The sequence below is a fragment of the Grammomys surdaster genome, unplaced genomic scaffold, assembly GCF_004785775.1.
Source record: "Grammomys surdaster isolate TR1022 unplaced genomic scaffold, NIH_TR_1.0 125947, whole genome shotgun sequence".
Lineage (NCBI taxonomy): Eukaryota > Metazoa > Chordata > Mammalia > Rodentia > Muridae > Grammomys > Grammomys surdaster.
In genome coordinates this window covers 2,224,827-2,246,719 of record NW_021620769.1, presented here as the reverse complement: position 1 = coordinate 2,246,719, position 21,893 = coordinate 2,224,827, and positions in this window count along the sequence as shown.

Below are 21,893 nucleotides of genomic sequence, written 5' to 3'. Positions count from 1 at the left end.
GACAAGGAAAGCTCCCCCATCTTCCTGATGATGCTGGCTTTTGTCTTTCTTGTCAACCAAAAGCAGCAACTGAGAGGAGGAAAAAGGGAAATCCTCCAGCTGAAACGGACATTTGAATTCAAGTCAAGAGACTTGGATTTGCATCCATGTTCTACCATGAGCTCAGTATGTGTCCTCTTCAGTGTGTGTGTCAAGCTCCTGGTGGCCAACAACATGTTCTTTTAATAATATGGTTAGCCTTTTCCAGACTTAATATTCTGATTTTATTAACACTGACATTAGATTTCTATCAAGTAAGTAGGAGTCCCTTCAAACATGGTTACCACATTTGCAGAAAAAGTACAAGCTTATATTTCAAGAGATGGGTCCCATGGTGGTTTCAATAAGAATGGCCCCCATAGGTGCATAGATTTGAACGCCTAGTCATAAAGGAGCGGCACAGCTTGAGAAGGGTTAGGAGATGTGGCCTTGTTGGAGGAAGTGTGTCACTTAGGGTAGACTTTGAGGTTTCAAAGGCTCAAACTCCTCTCACTCTCCTCTCTCCCCCTCCCCTCTCTCCTCCCTTTCCTTTCTCCCCTCTCTCCTCTCTCCTCTTTCTCTCCTCCTCTCTGCCTACAGATCTAGATGTAGAAAGATGTAAAACTCTCAGCTACTCCCCCAGCACCATGTCTGTTTGTGTGCTGTCATGCTGATCATGGACTAAACGTCAGAAAAGCTGTGAGAAAGCCCCAGTTAAATGCTTTCTTTTATAAGAGTTGCCTTGATGTCTCTGCACAGCAATAAAATAGTGACTAAGACGGTGCTAAAGTAGGTGTATGACCACAGGAAAACAGTCTTCCACATTAGAACATCACTTATGTTTCTAGTATTTTCCACTCACAACATTGTCTTTCCTGCTGCTTTTTATACTCTATGATTTCTCCCAGGAAAGAGAGTAACCAGCAGAAAACTCAAACATCCCCAGAAACTTCATTAGCATCAGCACTGACTGAGTTAAACTAGAGGAGAACAATTGGAAACATGGCTAATCCTTGTTTTGAAAGATGCTTCATGGGTTGTGGAAGGATGTTATACCTTGCTACTAAGGTTGTAGTCTACCATGTCTGCATAACTTTCCTGAGCTCAGAGCAAAATGGAGGACTCCCTTTTCTTAGCAAGGCTTCCTCTCTGCATGATCTGAGGAGTCCCAGATCTTCTACCTGAGGTATGCCATGTATTCCTTGGTGAAATTACAGGTTCAACTTCTTGGAATGCCTCTCCATGCAAATGAGGTATTCCCAGAAACTTAAACCTCAGCCAATGAAATGTCACCCTAAGAAGAACCACTTCCCACTCTCCAACGTTCATATATAAAGCGCTTGATTCATCCCGAATAAAGTGTATGTGCTCAAGCTGTTTTGTTGACTACCATCTAAGAGAGCTGTAACACTTAAGCACTGTAACACTGAAATCTTCGGAGACCACTCCCCACCCCAGCAGTCACTGCCAGACCAGAATCCTGCTGAACCACCCTTTCCAGACTTCCCTCCACCCTTTCCAGCCTGGTGTGCATCGGGGCCTGGACACCTTAAGGGAAATCGTGGACCGTGGAACTGTACTCCACCCTTCTGCATGTAGTGTGCAGCAGTGCCTGGACATCCCAAGGGAAGAAGCAATAAATGGAACCACAGAAGGAGAGTAGCACACTCTGAGCACGCACTTGGCGTCTGAGCCAATGCCTTCTGTCTAATCCTCTATCAGACATCTGATCACCAAAGGTTACTGTTTCCCTTTGACACATAATGGGAACCAAGGCACAAAGGCGTTTGTACCTGTCCAAAGTTATATGCAAACTCACATAGTGGGACAAATTTAAACCAACTACACCCAGTTCCAAAATCTCTCCTTCACGTGTCACCGTGTTTATATTCTTTTCTCTGGACAAAGTACATACAGAGTCATGTACACACAATAATTTTTTAAAACTGTCACACAAAGACTATTTACTTTGATGAGTACTCACATAAATTCAAAATTAGAGAGAGAAGAATATTCATAAGTGTGTGTGTGTGTGTGTGTGTGTTGCATACACATGCACAAGTTTGTATGCCTGTTAGTGTATGATGGAGGCCAGAGGTTAGCTAAACTAAAAGCATCTTCCACTGTTGCTCTCCGCCTGTACTTTTTGAAGCAGGGTCCTTCGGTGACTCTGAAGCTGCTCGTTATGACTAGGTGGCTGGCCAGCGAGTCTCTGCTAATTCTCTGTCTCCACCCAATACATACATGTCACCTTGCCCATATTTTACTTGGGTGACTGGGATCCAAACTCAGATCTTCATGCTTACCCAGAATCCCTTTATGACCCATGAAGCTGTCTCTCCAGACCCTATTCATAACTTATTCATGAGTTAATGAATGTATGATCTTCCTGGTGGAAGATACAACCAGTGATGAAAAAGTAATAGGGCCATTACCATCGGATTGAACAGACTTCTTGCTAGTTATGTTTTTCCAATAACACTTCTTTACCTACCCAGGAGTCAATGTAGAATGCTTCCAGGCCAAGAGAGGCAGGAGGGAAATGAAAAGCTATCAGGATAGGGGGTCAAAGCCAGTTGTTATACATCTTATATCTCATAAATGTAAGAGCCAGCAAAGTGAGATTCAGAGACACCCCTCCCCATGGCTTTGTTTTCATTTATGAGAGGGTCTTTAGCATTTCCTGGCTGGGATTAAACTCCTTAAACGTCCTCTCATTCCATTCATGTCCACACAAGCACACTGCTGTTATTTTCTGTGCCCTTCCGCTTTGCAGAAGCGAGGGCTCTGGGGGATTGGAGGCCAGAGGAGACTCCAGGTGTCCTGCTCCACTGGGGTCAGAGCAGCTTGAGTCTCAAGTCACCACTGCTGCTCATTCCTCTATTCACATTGCCTTGTCACTCTTGCTGACAGGCACACCTTGCTTTTTTTGCTGCCTTCGTGGGAGGTGCTTACAAAGAAAAGCACCTGTCTGTGAAAGGCAGACACTTCCAGGAGTGGCTGGGCAGACAACTGATCACATTTGGGAAGTTTCTGAGCCTGAGCTTTTCCAACAGCTGTATCTGTGCTATACACAGGCTTCTGCGAGGTTTGGTGTTGAGAGAAATATGCTAGCTTGTCTTTGCCTTGGAAAGACATCTGAAAACCTGCCACAGTCTACAGCAAGTGAAGCAAAGGTAAACATTTTATAGGACTTGGAATTCTAGGCCTTCTCCCCTAAGGAAAGTTAAAGCATGCTGGTTAAGTGAAACGTTTGGCCGAAACTAGATTCTTCTCTAAACACAAAAGAAGATTATAATTTCAAGAATTTTTCCTCCTTGGATTTAGTCATGAATATTAAGTATTGGTACCCAAGTGCCAGAGTGACAAACCAAAGTAAAGACCACCCATCAACTTAATTCCAAAGGATTATTTCATGTAACTCAAGCTCCATTTACCCGAGAGTGACGCTGCTCACAACTGCCTGAAGAAAACCTAAAAGGCTTTCTGGCGACTCCACCTGCCCTTTTTGTGCCAGTTTGTTTTCAGATAGATGGGAAAATATTTTCCACTTGAATTTGATGACACAGTTTCCACAGTATTTTGCCTAATCTCTGATTCTTGAATATCACCTCAAACGTCACTCAAATGGAATCATGAGCCCAAAGATCATTTTTCATTATCACAAAACTTTAGAAGAAACATCCTTTGGGTTTGGTGATCCACAGATGCATGGAAGCAGTTCGCGTTCTCTTCGTTTTAGTCCTTGCTCCCACCTGAAAGCCAGTTCTTCTTAGTTCCTTTTGACCATTCTTATCTCACCAGAGTCAAACACCCCAACCCTCTCAGAGGAGTGCTGCCTCCATCCTCCTCCCTGGCCACTGCAAGTAGAAAGGAAAGATTCTAGCTTTTGTCATTCCAAAGCTGAGAGTATGTATCTTCTTCCTCTAAAAATGAGGAAACTCAGATGTTGAATCAGTTCTGTGACTGAGGGGTAAGTGTGGGGCACAGAATGCCCAGAGTGGAAACACATCCTCGGTGCTTTGTTGTTTGTCTGGAGAATAAACTCCATCTAGAAGAGAAGTGTGGAGTGAGGTAATCTTAGAACCCAGAGGCAGGAGAAAGCTTAACAGCTTGACCTGTGGCAAATGTTCACAGCTGTAAATATTTGACTTTCTGGACCTCGATTGTACGATTGCTTAAAAGTCTTGCCACTTAGTGGAAGGAAGCAATGAGTAGATCCCAGGTAGCCTGTCGGATTTGGGGAAAGCCCTTGAGAAAAACAGCTCCTGTACCAAGAAAACATCTCCTAGAAAGCCAATTGCATTAGCTTTGGAAATGTCAAATTAATAAAAAGAGGACACTTTACTTGTACTTGTTCAAGTGCCTCCCATACAGGACAAGAAGGATTAGTTCAAGCCCTGGGAGGTAGGGATGGAATTCCCAGATAGCTCGTGGCAATCCTTACATTCATTTGCTTTGGTTGACAGGTTTCAAAATAGATTTGTCAGTGTTCAGAACTAAGTCATTTCTACAAGCTTCCTTGTGAAGGAGCCTCCACTGGGGACTTAATTAATATCCCAAAGGCTCAGCAGGAGGACACCGTGTAAAAGGGAATTCTTTAGTAAGCTAAGGAAATGTCTTGTGTGAATAAGAAGGTGGGTCATGAGTGGTCAGACCTCATGGATGGCCACTATGTTTCTGAACATACTTCATAATGAGTTGGGCAAAAGAAATTTCAGAAAGCCATTGCACAAAGCTCTGTTCTTGACTAAGCTACAGTGCCTGCTTGATCCCAGTAACACTAGCAGATGTCAAATCCTTGGTGGCCTAAAGGAAAAAATTTGCCTCCCTACCTGCCCAGCTGGGACACACCAGCATCTGTCATGGACAAAATCAGAATCAGTGTGTGGTTTCTGTTTACAGAGAATGAACATTTTCCTATGCTATGAAGCCACTAAATACACCTGGGGAATGTCAAAGGATACTTTGTATTCTTCTGTATCCTTAGGTAAGCGCACATGGTGCTAAACAAATGCCTACTGGCTCATTCTAAAAGCCCAGGCTATTTAAAAGGAATTACCATTTCCTTCCAGTGGAGCAATGAGTATAGACTCCACTACTTGTGTCCTCTGTTCCAGGCCCTAACTGCTGGCAGATACTGGGGATAAATCATCTGCATGAACATGTGTAAGGCTTGACATTAACATGCATAAATTACTTCGAAAAGAGTTTGGAAAGACAATCTTACCACTCAATATTCAAGAATTATACCCTGTGCTTTTTTCCCCAAACTTCCCATTTATTTGTTCAGCTTTTTAAAACAAATGCCATTATTTACAGAGCCAGATTTGATTTCACAAAGAATTTGTTTCACAATTGCAGGCCAAAGTGCTTTTCGTAATTTAATTATTAGTATTGCTACATTCAAGGCATTCAAGAAGGGTTTTTTTCCATCCATCTTACAGAATAATAATTTCCTAAATGTGTTTTTAAACAATAGAGCCTTTAAAACTCATTCAACAGAAAAAGAACTATATTATTTCTGAGGACTGTGAAATGGGTTATAAACCAAGGGGAATTATTGTTTTATCGCTTTGTCTGTCATTCCTAATGGTTTTCCTGATGACTCCTGTGGCTCCATGATCTTCTTTCTCAAGTAAATTCATGAGAAACCAGTAAGTGAACTTGAGATGTGTCCAGTAAGAAGTGCTAACAAGAGCCCTTCAGAGTGAAATCAAAGGACCTAGGAGCTGAAGTGTGCATGACGGGAAAGGCTCACTTGGTCCTAGCAAGATAAAGACATAATTAGTAGATCTTGACATATTTTCTATTGATTCAGAAGACAGTTGTATAAATAAAATTTGAAACATATGTTAGTAGCTATGCAATGCCGCTGTCAACTACACAAACAATCATGCAAGTCATATAAACAGGGATAGGGGTAAAATGCTTGTGCATGGGCTGGAGAGATGGCTCGGTGATAAAAAGCACTGACTGCTCTTCCAGAGGACCTGAATTCAATTCCCAGTAACCACATGGTGGCTCACAACCATCTGTAATGGGATCCAATGCCCTCTTCTGGTGTGTCTGAAAATAGCTACAGTATATTCATATACATAGAATAAATAAATAATCTAAAGAAAAGTTCATGTACAATTGAAATTAAATTGAGATTATTCTGAAATATATTGTTATACTCTAGAGGTTTCCCAAGGAAATTCCTAAAAAATATACTTAAAGAAATCATGAGGTATTGAAATGATATACTAGAAAATATGTGTTTTATTTAGCACAAAAGAAAGGAGAAATAAGACAAAAGAGGAATTTAAAAGCTTTGAAACATACAAGAGTCAGCAAAACATAGACACAAAATATTAGTGACTTCATTAAATGTAAATGAATTTAACATTCCAGTTGAAATACAGAAACTGGAAGAGTGAAAGTTTTATAAATGCAACAATATGCTATCTACAAAAACACACGTAGGGGCCAGCAAGAGGCTCAGTAGGTAAAGGCACTGATTGTGCAAGTTTGACAATGTTGTCCAATCCCTAAAATCCACATAAAGGTGAGAGAAGAGAACTAGTTCCACTAAAGTTGTCCTCCACTCCCACACTCTGTCATACATGTGTCCTCACCCACATACACATGCAGCACACACACACACATTTTTAAAAAAAAAATAAAATTTAAGGTACAATTTAGTTGAAAGTAAAAACCATGAAGATAAAGCACCATTCAGTTAACACATATGTAACTTAACAGAGGACACCAAAAGACGTGAAGGAAAAACTGCTGGGATTGAGGAGAGAGAGGGGAGGGGGAATTCAATAATAATCTTTATGCATTCCGTACCCCGCTTTCATTAAAGCAATAAAATCAAATACAACATTATAGGCATCAACATCTCAGATCTACAGAACTCTCCGTCCAATAAGAATTCATGTTACTGACTGAATATGCAAATAAATCTCCAGATTAGAACTTGCATAGGACATACCATAACCCTTGATACATTAAAGGGACTGACCTTATGCCAAGTATGATCCCAATTTAAAATTAGGAATCAATAATAGAGATGGTGCAACCACTTTGGAAATCAGTCTGGTGGTTCCTCAGAAAATTGGACATAGCATTACCTGAGGATCCAGCTATACCACTCCTAGGCATATACCCAGAAGATGCTCGAACATATAACAAGGACATATGCTCAACTATGTTCATAGCAGCCTTATTTATAATAGCCAGGAGCTGGAAAGAACCCAGATGTCCTTCAACTGAGGAATGGATTCAAAAAATGTGGTATATTTACACAATGGAGTATTACTCAGCTATTAAAAACAATGAATTCGAGAGGTTCCTAGGTAAATGGATGGAACTAGAAATTATCATGCTGAGTGAGGTAAGCCAATCGCAAAAGAACACACATGGTATTCACTCACTGATTATTGGATATTAGCCCAGAACCTTGAAATGCCCAAGATGCAACTCACAGGCCACATGAAGTCCATAAAGAAGGAAGACCAAGTTGGGGTGATTTGTCCTTCTTAGAAGGAGCAACAAAATACTCAAGGGAGCAAATATGGAGACAAAGTGAGGGACAGAAACTGAAGGAGGGGCCTTCTGAAGACCACTCCACCTGAGTATCTATCCCATGTGCAATCACCAAAGGTAGATGCTTATGTGGAAGTCACGAAGTGCATGCTGATAAGAGCCTGATATGGATGTCTCCTCAGAGGTCTTCAAGAGTCTGACATATTCAGAGGCAGATGCTCACAACTAGCCATTGAACTGATCATGGGGTTCTCAATGGAGGAGTTAGAGTGAAGGCCATTGGAGCTGAAAGGATTTGCGGCTCCACGAGGAGAACACCAATACCAACCAACCACAGCTCCCAGGGTCTAAACCACCAGCCTGGGAGCACTTAGGGAGGGATCCAGGGCTTTAGCTGAATATGTAAGAGTAGAGGGCCCTGCTGGGCATAGGTGGAAGAAGAGAACCTTGACCTCATGAAGGCTGGACGCCCCAGGGGGTGGGAATTTTGAGGGTGGGGAGGTGGGAGTGGGGGGGGTAGATAGAGGTTACATCCACAGAGAAGAAGGAGGAGGGGTGAGGGGATTGGGGGTTCCTGGGTGGATGGGGGATGGGGTAAGGGGACAACATACGAAATGTAAATAAAACATCCAATAAAATAAATTAAAAAATAAAAATAAATAAATAAATAAAAAGGAATCAATAATAGAATGAAAGTTTAAGATTTCAGTAAGGTAAAAACTAGGAAACATAGTGTTTAAAAGAATAAGTCACATGAAAAGCTTTACTGCTTTGAGATACATAGAACTAAAACACAAAACTATACTGTAACAAACCCTAGACTCGCCCCCATCGCTGTGCCTTCTCTGTTTATGTTTCTGTCCATAGGTCAGTGCTGCTCTCTGCTTTGGTCAGAGCAGGTCCTTCCCGTCATGGGTGGAAGTTACTGCAGAGAACCACAGCTGAGCATCATGCTGCATCCTCCCATAGCCCAGGGAACAGCTTAGAAGTTGGCGCAAAACGAATGGGAGAGCTGAGGGAAACAGTGGTTCTTCTTCTCTTCGGTAGTTGGGATTGTCAAATCCATAGACAGGAAGTAGAGATGTGACTAGGAGGGGCTATGGGAAAGAGTGTAATGGGACCTTGCTGTTTAATGAGTACAGGGATTCTGTTGGAGTGAAGGAACTCTACACAGGATAGTTATATGACTGTGTAATAGTGTGGACGCACCAAACACCACTGCATACTTACTTATACTAAGTACTGTATGCTTAAGATGGCCAAAATGTCAACTTTTATAGTGAGCTTATTTTAACATAATTATAAAGAAAGAAGTAGTACTCTAAAACTTTTAAAAGCTTGGGAGAAAATTAAGAGCACTATATATTTTATTGGTCACTGTACAGAAGTGCCAATCAAGCAATCTGAGAAAAGGTAATGGATGGATTTCGTAACTGAAGTTTGAATCCCAGGGGTCAAAAGCAGCGTCCTCGTCTCCCCTTACCCAACCTTCCTGTTCAGCTGCTTCATTCTCAGGCCAGTTCTCCTTGCTTGGTACTTGAGATAACTACTAGAACCTTCTACCTTTGTTGAGTTTACAGCCGTAACTCCTGGAGTAAAAGAGCTTCATCTAGTCAGTCGTCTGGGGAAGGACTTTTTCTGTATGACTTGGAGACTATAACCAAATATTTAGCAATGGTGATGTAACCTGATTGACCAACACCACAAGCTAAGACAGAGGTTCAAGAACTATAACATCTGGAACACACAGACTGAGAATGAAGGGAATACCACAGTGTCCTGTCTCCACAACTCATTGCTCAGTGCAGGCAGGAGTATTTGAAGTGAGAGGTTGAGATTTTCTACCCCAAAATATCCATGGCTGCAGAAGATTGTAGGTCGGGCCACAGGAAGACAGAGTCCACAGGCACAGCTTTCAAATAGCCTTACATTCTGATCCCTGCCTCAAGGTTTGGTCCTGTTGGAAACATATATCCAGGAACATCATACATACATACATACATACATACATACATACATACATACATACATACACATACATACACACACACACACTAGCTGAAAAGCCACACTATTGTTCATATATTTCACCTGAGGTAGAGTTGTTGGGACTATTATCAGAACATCTCTTCAGCTTCTCAGGCTCAGAGTGAATGTCAGGTGCAACTAAGTACTAAAATTCTCCTATGTAATTCATATAAATCTGAAAAAAAAATTTTTGTTCAGAGAACTATGAAATAGGGCGTGTGTGTGTGTGTGTGTGTGTGTGTGTGTGTGTGTGTATTTGTGTGTGTTGGCTTTTCAGGGCACCTCTAACAGAATACCACTTGCTAAGTGGGTTCAACAATAAAAACGTGCTGTCTCCCTACGCTGGTGGTTGAAGTCAGAGTTGAAGATAGGTTCCTTCTGGGCTCATCTCTCCTTGGTTTGTATATGCTCTTGTCTTCGTATGGCCTTCTTTCTATGTGTCTGTAGACCAATCTCCACTCTTTATAAGAACATAATTTAGGAGGATTAAAGCATACCCCACTGGTTTTATTTTACCTTAATTACCTCATTTTAGGTTCCATTATGAAGGAATCTCAACATAGGAAAAGCAGGAGAAACACAACTCAGCCTCTTCAGAGCCAATACCTGCATGTCGTGTCACATGTGCTCTTAAAGGCTAAATGCTTTATGAATAGATGTTTCTCCCACTACCTTCCTTGCAGCAGGGTACAATGTGGGTTACAGATGGTGTCCTTTCTTTAAATTTCAAGAGATAGCATTCTGGGGTGAGTTCAGGCCCCTCCACCAAAAGAACTCAAGGGAACAACCAAACAATTTATTAGGACGGAATCTGTGAACTCCCTGAGTAATAAGGCCATGTTCTTGACAACATTCTACCACAGTGCAGCAATGAAAGGCACTCCAATCTGATCCTTAGCGTCCACAAAAAATACTAGCCAGCAGGGCTGGTGGTCCCCATCCCACTGCCCTGGAGGTGTGACAAGACACTTGTGGTGTATCAGAATATCCTGTCCCATCCTCATCTCTGGCTTAAGTGAGGACACAGGGCCCATGGACAGTGCTGGATCCACTTTTCTTCTCTAAATGGCTAGGGGAAATTATGGCCAGCTCCAAAGATAAGAGGATGTGCTAGTAGCATGATTTATAAGTGCCAGGACCAATGTGGTGATTTCCAATGTTAAATTAGGAATAGATTAAGAGAGATGCTCTCTTGCTCTGCCACACAAGCCAGTGTCACTAGAGAAGCTTGGTGATGTCATGACCCTGAGCTGGAGAAAGTATTTCATTGAAGAGATGGGTGGGATGAGAAGACACTGAGTGATTAAAGAGGCAATAAAGTCCGTGCACTAACAGCCTGTCAGTTGTAGAGATCAGCTCCATGCAACTCTGCACCTTTTTTTGGATGTTGATTCAGCAGTGCCATCTTTTCTTACCCCGAGAATTTCTGCCTCTCCTGGACAAACTTCCTGGCCATATTTTATGGCTCACAGAGTAGGCTGAGATTTCTTAGGGAGACAAAATGACTTTGCTTCCTGGTGCAGGTCACCAGGCCACAGGGGCTGTTATTGTTGCTGCTGTTGTTTGTTAGTGGAACTTTCCCTGAGTCCCAGTCTTCCCATCTATGGCAAGCTGGGTCCTATTTTCTTTTTCCCAGATGCACTTACAGTTGTTGTATTTTTTCAATCAATCTCCAGATGTTGTTACTTAATCGTTTTCTTTCCAGCACATTTTATCCTTTCCTGAACTTCTGCACAGTTCCCTTTCGTGCCACCTTCTCTGTCGTAGCCCATCCTAGCTGGGCAGCCCCACTGAGAGCTGTGGCAGCCCCACTAAATTTAGTTGGTTCCTCCATATGCCAGCTGAGTGTGCCCCAGCTCCGAAGAGGCAAACGATGGCTGTCTGCGGGAGGATGCTGCCAGAATGAAGTCCCAGCTGATAGCCAGATGCTGCTGAAGTCTGGCCGAACATTGTTTAAAGTCCCTGTAGAGAGGAAGAATGCTTGCGGGGGTTCTGAGACTTAACCACAGTTTGTTTTAGGACTTCTTTAAAAATAATCTTTTTGTGGAAATATCAAGCCAATAAGCCAAAAATGCTTTCTAAATTGCTGTTGAACAATATAGCATTTCAGTGAAGTCTTCCTTTTCTACAATTTTTTGTGCATTTGACATTATTTAGAAAAAAACTCCTTCAGATAAATTAATTTTTAATCAGTTAAAGCACCTCTTTAAGTCCTAAATTATTGCAGTTAATGAATCACTGTTCCATAAACTCTCTATAGACTTCACTGCATTTCAGGGTGTACTGATTGTAACTGAGTTCTTTCCTTCTCATCCCCCCAATGATCTAAGTATTAACATCTATTCCCTAACATCTATGAAATATTAAGGCAAAGTTTTCCCACCTTGGCAGCACAGACCTTGTGGATGAGATACTCCGCTGTTGTTGACTATGACCCTAGCAGTATAGGATGTTTCAGCCTCCTTAACTTCTACCCCATAGGTGCCGAGAGAAGCTACCACTGGGGTGTGAAAACCAGCAATGCCTTAATAACAAAAATGTGCACTATCACCATGAATTCTAGACATCACCAGAGGGGCCATAATGCAATAAGAAAACAGAAGAATAAGTAACAAAAGAGAAGACAAACGAACCAAATCCCAAATCTGTACATTTGAAAGGAATAGTTAAGAGCTAGGCAGAAATAAGCAAAATATAAACAAACAAAAATACAAAGAATCAACACACTGCTGTTGCTTCTCCGGGGAGATGAGACTGACAGCTCTTTAGCCACACCAAAGGAGAGAGAAGATCTAAAATAACAAATTATAAAAATAAATAATAAAATTGGACATAAAAGGGGACCACTACAGCAGATGCCAATGAAACCCAGAAAATTTTGAGAGCCTACCTTAAAATTTTACATTCTATTAATTTTAAAAATCTAAAATAAATAGATGCATATCTAGATTCATATGCCTGACCAAAATGAAACCACGATGAGATAAACAACTTAATAGATATATCACAAGCAATGAGATTAAAGTAATAATTTAAAATCTCCTGTTTAAAAAAACTCCAAGCCCAAATGAGTTCACCGGTGAATTTTACCTGACCTTCCAAAAAGAGCTAACACCCATGTTCCTCAAACTATTCCATAAAACAGAAAAGGAGGATGCATTACTCACTCTTTTTATGATGTTAGCACTACTTCCTTTATATGAAAAGCAAAGACCAAAAACAAAATGAAATTACAGATCAATTTCTCTTATAAATTCAGAAGCAAAAATTCTCAACAAAATACATGCTAACTGAATTTAAGAATATATCAAACAAACAGTTCATCATGATAAGGTTTCATTACAAAAATTCACAGTTGATTCAATATATATAAAGCAAAAATATCATGAATTACATAAATGTGTTCAAGGTCAGAAATTACGTAGTCATCTTAATGTAGGCTTTTGACAAACTACAACATTCCTTTATACTACAAAGTCCTGAAGAAACTCAGAATAGAAGAAACATTTCAACACAATAAAGCTCATGTATGAGAAACATACCAACCTCAAGTAGGGGAAAGCACGAAGCATCACCCCTCACAGGGAACGAGACAAGGGTACACACTAGCTCTAGATTTTATCTAGAGTTGGAAATCTTGGCTAGTGCAGCAAGACAAGATGAAACGGAAGCAAACGGGACACAAACAAGAAAGCGGTCAGGCTAGCTTTTTCTGCCGGTGGCATGATTTTACATGTAGGAGATCCTAAAAGCATTGGTGGAAAACTCTCAGAGCTGATAAGCACTTCCAACAAAGTGTCAGGGTACAAAATTAATGCATAGAAAATCATTAGCCTACTAATAACAATCAAACTGAAAAAAGAAATCAAGGACATTCTAATTACAATAGCTTCCCAAAAAACAAAAACAAAACAAGAACAACAAAAAAACAACCAAACACATAAACCTAACCAAGGTGCAAAAGACCTCTAAAATAACAAAATTAAAATATTGAAGAAATAATTTAAGGAAGACATTAGAAGATGGAAAGATCTCCCATACTCACTGAATGAAGAAGCAATTACGGCGAAAATGGTTTGTGTTTGTTTGTTTGTTTGTTTTAACAAAGGCAGTCTTTAGATTCATTGTAATCACAATAAAAATTCCAATGGCATTATTCACAGAAATATAAAAAAGATCTTAAAAGTCACATGTACCCAAGAGACCCTGGATAACTAAAGCAATCTTCGTGTAAAAAAAAAAAGTACTAAAGATATCACCATACTTGATTGCAAGTTACAATGTAGATCTGCCTTTTAAAAAGTACGATATTAACACAAAAAACTAACACAAAATTAAGTGAACCAGCCACTTGAATTTTTTAACATTGGGTTAAAAAACTATCTTCAACAGATGGCACTAGTAAGATTGTATATCTCTATGTAGAAGAATGAAATTAAATCTTATATCTCACCCTGCATAAAAATTAACTCCAAGTACATCCAGGGCACCTTACCATTAGACCAGACTCTCTGAGTAAACAATCAGACTATACTTCAAGATATGGGCTTTCTGAATAGAAGTCTGACCACTAAAGGTATAAGACAATCAACATATGATATCTCATGAAGTTTAAAAAACATTTTTCCAGCAAAGGAAATTGTTAATTAAGTAAAGAGATAACCTAGAGAATGGGAGAAAACACTTTTCCAGTTATATTTCCAACAGAGGACTAGTATCTAGAATATATGAAGAGCTCAAGAATCAACAAGCCTGGACTCATAGGGGCTCACTAAAGCTCAAGCAACAACCAGGAAGGCTGAATGGATCTAACCTGAGCCCTCTGCGTATATGATGTAGTTGTGTAGCTTGATGTTTTTGCAGGACTCCTAACAGAGGCAGTGAGGGCTGACACTTTTGCCTGCTTTGGGGCCCTTCGTCCTTGTACTGAGTTGCCTTGTTGAGCCTTAGTATGAGGAGAGGTGCCTAATCTTATTGCATCGTGTGTTTCTCTCATTGGTGGTGCCTAGATTTTATATCACTCATAAAATGAAATACGGACACATACTATGGAGGTAAGAAACTGTGGAGGAACAAATGAAAGCTAGCAGGAAGAAGATGGGGGAAGGGAAAGCAGGAGAGTTAGCGGGAAGATATACTGAAAGTACATTATATACATCTACGAAAACGTTCCTGTGTCATGCAGTACCAGATAAATATGACAAATATGTGTGCCAATAAAAAAGTAAAGTAGGTTTCTTATCAGAAACTGTAGGAAATAGAAAACAGTGAAATAACAAATACAGCATGCTGTAGACAAATAGAAATAGAAACCAATCAGTTGCTCTCGGGGGTTGGGGGGTGGCTGCAGTAAAGTGCCTTCTGTATGAACATGATCCCCAGAACTCGCTAAAAGGGGGGCACGGTGGTGTGCACCTAGAACCCCAGTACTAAGGGGGCCAAGACAGGTGGGTCCTCACGCTTGTCGGCCAGGTGATCTGGCTAAAATATGAGCATCAAGTGCAGTGAGAGATCCTGTCTCTAAAAATAAAATAAGACTCGAGAAAAGAAAGACACCTCCTGTCAACCTCTGGGCTCACAGGGACAAGTGTACTCACATATGTGCATGCACTGTAAATACATGCAAATATTTTTAAATAGATAAAAAATTTAAATATCTAGGATTATGCATCCAGTATGCTTCAAAAAACAAGGCAAAATAGAACGATTTCAAACGAGCTACAGCTTGACAATCACGCCGGCAGTGGGTTTATGTAGGGAAAGAGTCGGAACTCTTCTAACATTTATTTTTACAACAAATAAAATCAAATGCGTATTGAAGAAATATTATAGATCAAATAAAATGAGTGCAGTCCTTGCTACATCTGAGATCTAGAACGTGGAATACCACGTGCTGAGCTTGGTCTCCAGGGCAGCAGTGTTCAGAAGCAATGGGATATTAAGGTTTCAACCTCATCCACGGGTTAAACCTTTCTGCCATATCATTGAATGGACTATTGAGAAGCAATGGGAACAGAAGAGGAAGCAGGCCACAGAGACCAAGGCTTCCGCTACAATCTGCTCCCCTTGTCTCTGATTCCAAGACACCATGAAGTAAAAAGCCCTGTACTTCTAGATTTTGTCACCATACTCTGTCTTCTTACAGAGCCCAGGGATGGGCCCAAGCAACCATGGAATTTTAAACCCCTCAACCATCGTTTCTCAGCAGAGAGTGAATGTAGAAGTCTCAAATTTAGGAATATGCATGTACATTCATATACATATATACATGTGTTACATGTGTGTATACATAAATGTAGCATAAATCTTTGCTAGGATAACACTTTTCATTATTCACATATACAGTGGTTTTCCTCCAGAATTCTCCTTTATCTCAAAATCAGTTCTGTTCAGACACTGAGTTTAACTACAAGATGCTGACTGCCAGTTTCAAAAGAATCAAATTGTAGACTTCAAAGTCAAAGCTCCCAGTGACTCGAGACCGGAAATTTCCATCATAAACAATAGATACTAAGGAAACATAAATTAATCTTCCTGTCCCAGGAAATGTAAAGATTTAGGGGATGATGGGGTAGGACGGGCTGGTATAGGTCAGTAAGGGTGGCCAGGGTGGGTGTTCCACCGAAGGGACGAAGCAGAGCCAGACGATCTAGGGAAAGCAGAGAAGAGAGCCAGGAAAACAGGGACCTTCTAAAAAAAAATCTCAAGAAAACCCACTTAGCCCTAAAGTCTGTTGGGTTTTGCTTATTATTTTTTTTTGGGGGGGAGGTTGTTTTTGGTTTTGTTTTTTGTTTTTTTCCTAGAGAAGTTTGTTCTTTGGAGGCTTTTGGGTTGGTCTGGTTTGGTTGGTTTTGAGCCAAAATCATGTACCCCAGGCTGGATTCCCACTTTATGTTGCTAAGTATGATCTTGAAGTTGGAATTCTGTCTCCAAGTTCTGAATGTTGGAATTTCAGAGGTGCACACAGTTTACACAGTATCAGGGATCAAGCCCAGGGCCTTGTGCATGCACAGCGAGCACTCTACCAACTGACCCAAGTCCACAGAGTGAGGTGTGTTGATAACAGTTGTAGATTCAATTAAAAACCCACATATCTTAAATTTCACCTATAAGGCAATGAAAGTAGACATCCACTCAAATGGTGATATCTTAATGGCACAAAGCTTAAAAAAGCAAAAACATCCACAGATAGTAATTCTGCCATCGATGTAGAGCAGCAAAGACCTCCAACACACAACACCCATACAAATCCCAGATCAGGAACTCCGCCCTTGCCCTGAGAAGGCTGAACTTCCTTTTGTAAAATTCTAAAATCCCAAATTCCCTCTAACCACCAGAATATTTGCCATATGGACCCACACCCACTTAGGACATTTCCAAAATCCCAAGAAATCAACATGACTAAGATCTGTGCCTTCCTCTAGGTCCTATTTCCATGGAAAACTTCTTATGTCTCTTCCTTGACATTTCAGAAAACAGGAAAATAAAAGAGAGGAGGAGAGAGAAAAATATCCCTGAGAAAAGGCTGAGTGTAAAGAATGTGTTTTTGGCGTACGTTTAAAGTGCCCGCTCACTTCCTCAATCCAAGCAAGGTTTATTGTCGATCCAACACCGCAGAGGGAGGCAGCTTCTGCTTGTAGAAAAGACTGAGCTGTGTGTGTAGAGGGGCAAAGACAAAGTCAGTGGATAAATAACCTTAAGGGCTAGTAATTAAAGTTCTCCAATGTGTCCACAGTGATGCTAAGAATTCTGCATGTAGATCGCAATAAACCGAAATGTTTTTCTTGTTGCAATTTTGGAGAAGAGAAAGCAGAGAGACAGACAGGCAAGATAATCTGTCCAAGATCAACTCAATAGAAGTCAAAAGACTGGGGCTCAGCAGTAAAGGTGCTTGCCACCAAGCTTGATGACCTGAGTTCGATCCCCAGGGAGGAAAAAAGAACCAACCCTGACCTCTATTTGCAAGCTATGCTGCATGTATGTGCACCCACATAGCAATGCGTGAATAAAAAAAATTAAGTGGTGAAGTTCAGGTTTGATCCCAGCAGCTTAGTAACGCATCCATGTAGTTCACCAACTGAGTCTTACAGGAGAAATTGGAAATAACAGTACTCTTAAGTAAGCCTCTCCAGGGAGTGAAAACATAGAGCACTTTGAAACTAATATCATCCTTTGGCTGACAAAGATGTGTTAAGAAATGGAAAATTGTGTGTAAATCTCACTTGAGAAAACAGAAGCAAAAAAGTAAAAATAATAGAAAATTGATTTCAAATAATTCTTACAAAGAAGAAAAACCCAACAGAGAAGTGGGAAATTACAAAGAGGATATACAAATGATTGAAGAAAAAATGAAACATACTATTACTGGTCACTAAAAAAAAAATGAAAATTAAAGTCAAAGCCTGTGCATAAGAGAACACACATGCCACAATATGTGCATCGGAGTGCACACAAGTCAGGACATGTGCATCACAGTGCACACAAGTCAGGACATGTGCATGAGAGTGCACCCAAGTCACAACATGTGCATCAGAGTGCATACAAGTCAGGACACGTCATCACAGTGCACCCAAGTCAGGACATGTGCCTCAGAGTGCATACAAGCCAAAAGGCCTTTTTTTTCTATCAGGAACTAGTGAGGTCATCAACAGAAAATGTTGACACACTTACTGTGTCACACTTCACACGCCAACCAAAAGTGACCACAGAGACATCCTACTGTCCTCCAAGTTCCAGCTCTAGGTGGATGCTCCAATGAGATTCACATATAAGTACCAAAAAATATTAAAAAGTAATCACACCATTTTTGTAAGATCTTAAAATCAGAACAACCTAAACAAAATCAGATGGATAAACTGAATTCTATGCACACCATGGTGTGCCACAAGTGAGTCATCACTGGAAGTCTCTACAGACCTAACATTAAAGACAGAAATAAGACAGCAGAGTGAATGTACGACTGTATTTGGAAGAAATCCCTGTTGGTGATGGTCAGAAATGCTTAGGTCTAGGAAGGGGTTGTAGTGGAAAGTAAGGGTGAACAGCGCTTTCTTTTTTATTTGCCCTTTGGTTACATGAGTCTGCTCACCCAATGTTTCAAGCATACTTCCAGAAATATTGATGAGACAGGAAATAATACAGATGCACCTTAAGAGCAAATGGTCCAACTCATAAACATTAAACAGATCCCAGCCCAGGATCAGTTATGAGTCACTAGGAGACACTCCCTGCTGTAATGTGAAGCCATGCAGCAGCCCCAAAGAGCACCAGGTCCACCTTTCTGAAGCTTCTGAAAGTGTGTGCTACAATAGTTTTGCTCCCTTTCTTTGTTCTTTCTCAAGTAATCAAAAGAAATTATATGTTACAAATGTGAAAAGACCAAGAAAAACTAAGTATTTTCTATAAAGAGTAATGAAGAAAGACCCAGGGAGACAGCTCAAATAGAAAATAAGGGGGACTAATCAAGGAGCACTTCTGATACTTACCACTGGCCTAGACACGCGTGCACATGTGCACTCACACACTGAAAGTAATGCATACAAACATGTACACATACACACGCAGATGCACATAAACCCACATGCACACGTACAAAACACATACACACAAGCAAGCACAGCCATAGACATTCTCCACATCCTGGCATCCTATAACAAGAAAAAAGGAGATGTCAAGAGTAAATGGAAAGCCCAGGCTTAGGATTAGGAGACAGGTATATCTGTCTTCCAGACTCGAGTTCTGACACGCCTAACCAACTGCTTCATCTCAGTAAGACGGGGATGAAAGATACAGTCGGAGTAGCTAAAATTAAAGTGAATGTTTTTCACATCTTTTAGCTCCTTTTATAAAGGTAGGCTTTGAAAAACTTCATTTGTGAGGTATTCAATGGGGACCTGGAAAACTGCTCTTAGCATTTTAACATAAATTAAAAATCATTTAAGCAGACCTCTTCAGAGCCTGCCAACTGCACATTTATTTTTCTGGTCAAGGAGGCTTTGCTATTGCAAATGGAGGGGAAATGAAGGCATTAGAACTTGGGCATATCAGTTAAAAAAAGAAAGGAGTGAATGTGGATGTTGGATTAAGTTGGTCTCACGGCCACAGTTTCATTTTTGTAGGCAAGAAACTGCCCCCTCTGCCCTCCCCAGCAGGGCTCTCTTTAAACCTTGCTGTGGACTTAGGTCTCAGGATCTGGAAGGGTTGCAGGTGTGAAAATAAAACTCGGAACCTAACGAGAGCTCCGTGGGTGAGGCGCACAGCTGCAGGAGCTAGGTGAGGAGGGAGCTGGTCCCACCTGGATGGAGGGATGAGAGACTCAGTTCTGAATAAGCAACACTGTACGAGTGGGGGATGGGAGATTGGGAAATGGAGGCTAAAACATTACTCGCTAATTATAAACATGTGTAGCCTGTGCATCAGTGAGTTGAGGTTGGCAGAGGGTAAAACATAACCTCGGTGACAGCTATATTGACTTTTCCACTGGCCCCCCACTTTGGAGTCTCCATTTCCTAATTCTGAAACAACAGAGAGGGTAGTCATCTCTCGTGTCTGAATACACTTGACATCCGTGTTTTCATTGAGAGACGCTCATCCTCTGTGGGCCTGCAAAACATCAGTCTCACTCGGGCCCACAGCCTGGAGAAATTTATAGATCCACAGTCTGGTGGAGTCAAAGACCACAGGCTGCACCTCTTCCTTTCCTTCTTGGCTCCCTCCCCTTCCCAAAGCACAAGCAGCATCTGAATAGAACATGGCACCAGTGACTCCACTCCACCCATTTTCTCCTATTAATAGAATATGGCATGGCAGAGGAAAAACCCATGAATGTCAAGTCAACAGCTAACTCGGTTCAAGATCGGCCATCTGGAGTTGAAGTCAATCAAGAGTCTCTCCATCAGAGCGATGAGGAGAACTGGGAAAGCACGTTGCCAACTACATAATTAATAATACTAGTAATAATAATAATTTGTCTTCTCCGATTTGAGTGGGTATAATGCACATCCATATGAGTATTTACCATAATACCTTCCAATGTCTGGAAACATATTTCAAATTGTGTGTGTGTGTGTGTGTGTGTGTGTGTATACACATATACATACATATATATCACATAATATATAATTATATATATTTCACATAATATATAGTCAGAGAGAGAGACAATTTACATTATCCAAAGTGCTTTATTAGCTTTACATGGGATATAAAGTTGACTAATAAATTATCCCTATGCACAAGCAGATATAAAGTCAGGTTAGCCCAGCAGCACTTTCCCAAGCTGTAGGCTGTGAATTCATAAACACCACCTGTTAGTATTTGGTGTCTACTCACAGTGCCATCCCATGTCTTGTCCCATTTGTCAACATCTGAAAACATAAGCATCACATTTTCAGAATTCTTTTGAGGTTAAAGGTCTATGTGTGGTCTGGATTCTGACCATGTGTCATCTCATGGCATTCAGGAGGCAGAGAGGGGCAGAAGCTAGCTTTGCACAGCCATGGTGGCTAATAAAACTAAAAATCCAGAGGATAGTTCAGGGAAACTTTCAGAACCCAGTTTCCATGGTCACATAGAAAACTTTTTCCAAAGTGGTGATAAGTAGCCCTTCCTTGAACCCTATAGTCTTGAAAAGACAGTGTGTCTGATGCCACATGTCAGTGGACTCTGCATTACCAAGCACACCAACTATCTGTCCACTCAGTGTTGGTTGGAAACAACGGAAGCAACATCACACAAGTTGAACTGAAGAAGCAACATCACATAGCAACTTGGACAGAAGCAATATCACACGGCAAGTTGGACTTCCTCTTATTGTATATGGAGATGCTGCTGCAGGGCTGTTCACCTCAAAGAAACAGAAGCATATTTACATATATCAGAGAGATTTATGGGTATTCTACCCATGACTGAGAGTAGGTATGACCTGAAAAAGAATATGAAAGGGTTTTTATAAGTAATAAATTTAAAATATAAGTGTCTATTTACATCAGTCTACAAACAAAATAGGAGAATGGGCATCTGTAAATCTCAAGTAATTTAGCTGGGAAGCAGAGACGAGCTGTTCCCTAGGGATAAGCTCTGAGTGCAGATAAATCTGAGTAGAAAACCAAATCCAGGAAGGATGTCTGCAGCAATTCTAACAGTGCATGGAAGATGTTCTCAAAGAAGTGAGATGGGAAGGATTTAGATAGTTTTCAAAAAGAAATTCCTCAAAGAATTTGGATTCATAGGTCATAAGTTTCCTTATCAGTGGAGACAGTAACACCTTAGCTCCTCCTGGGGAAATTTCAGAATACTGTACATAGAGGACA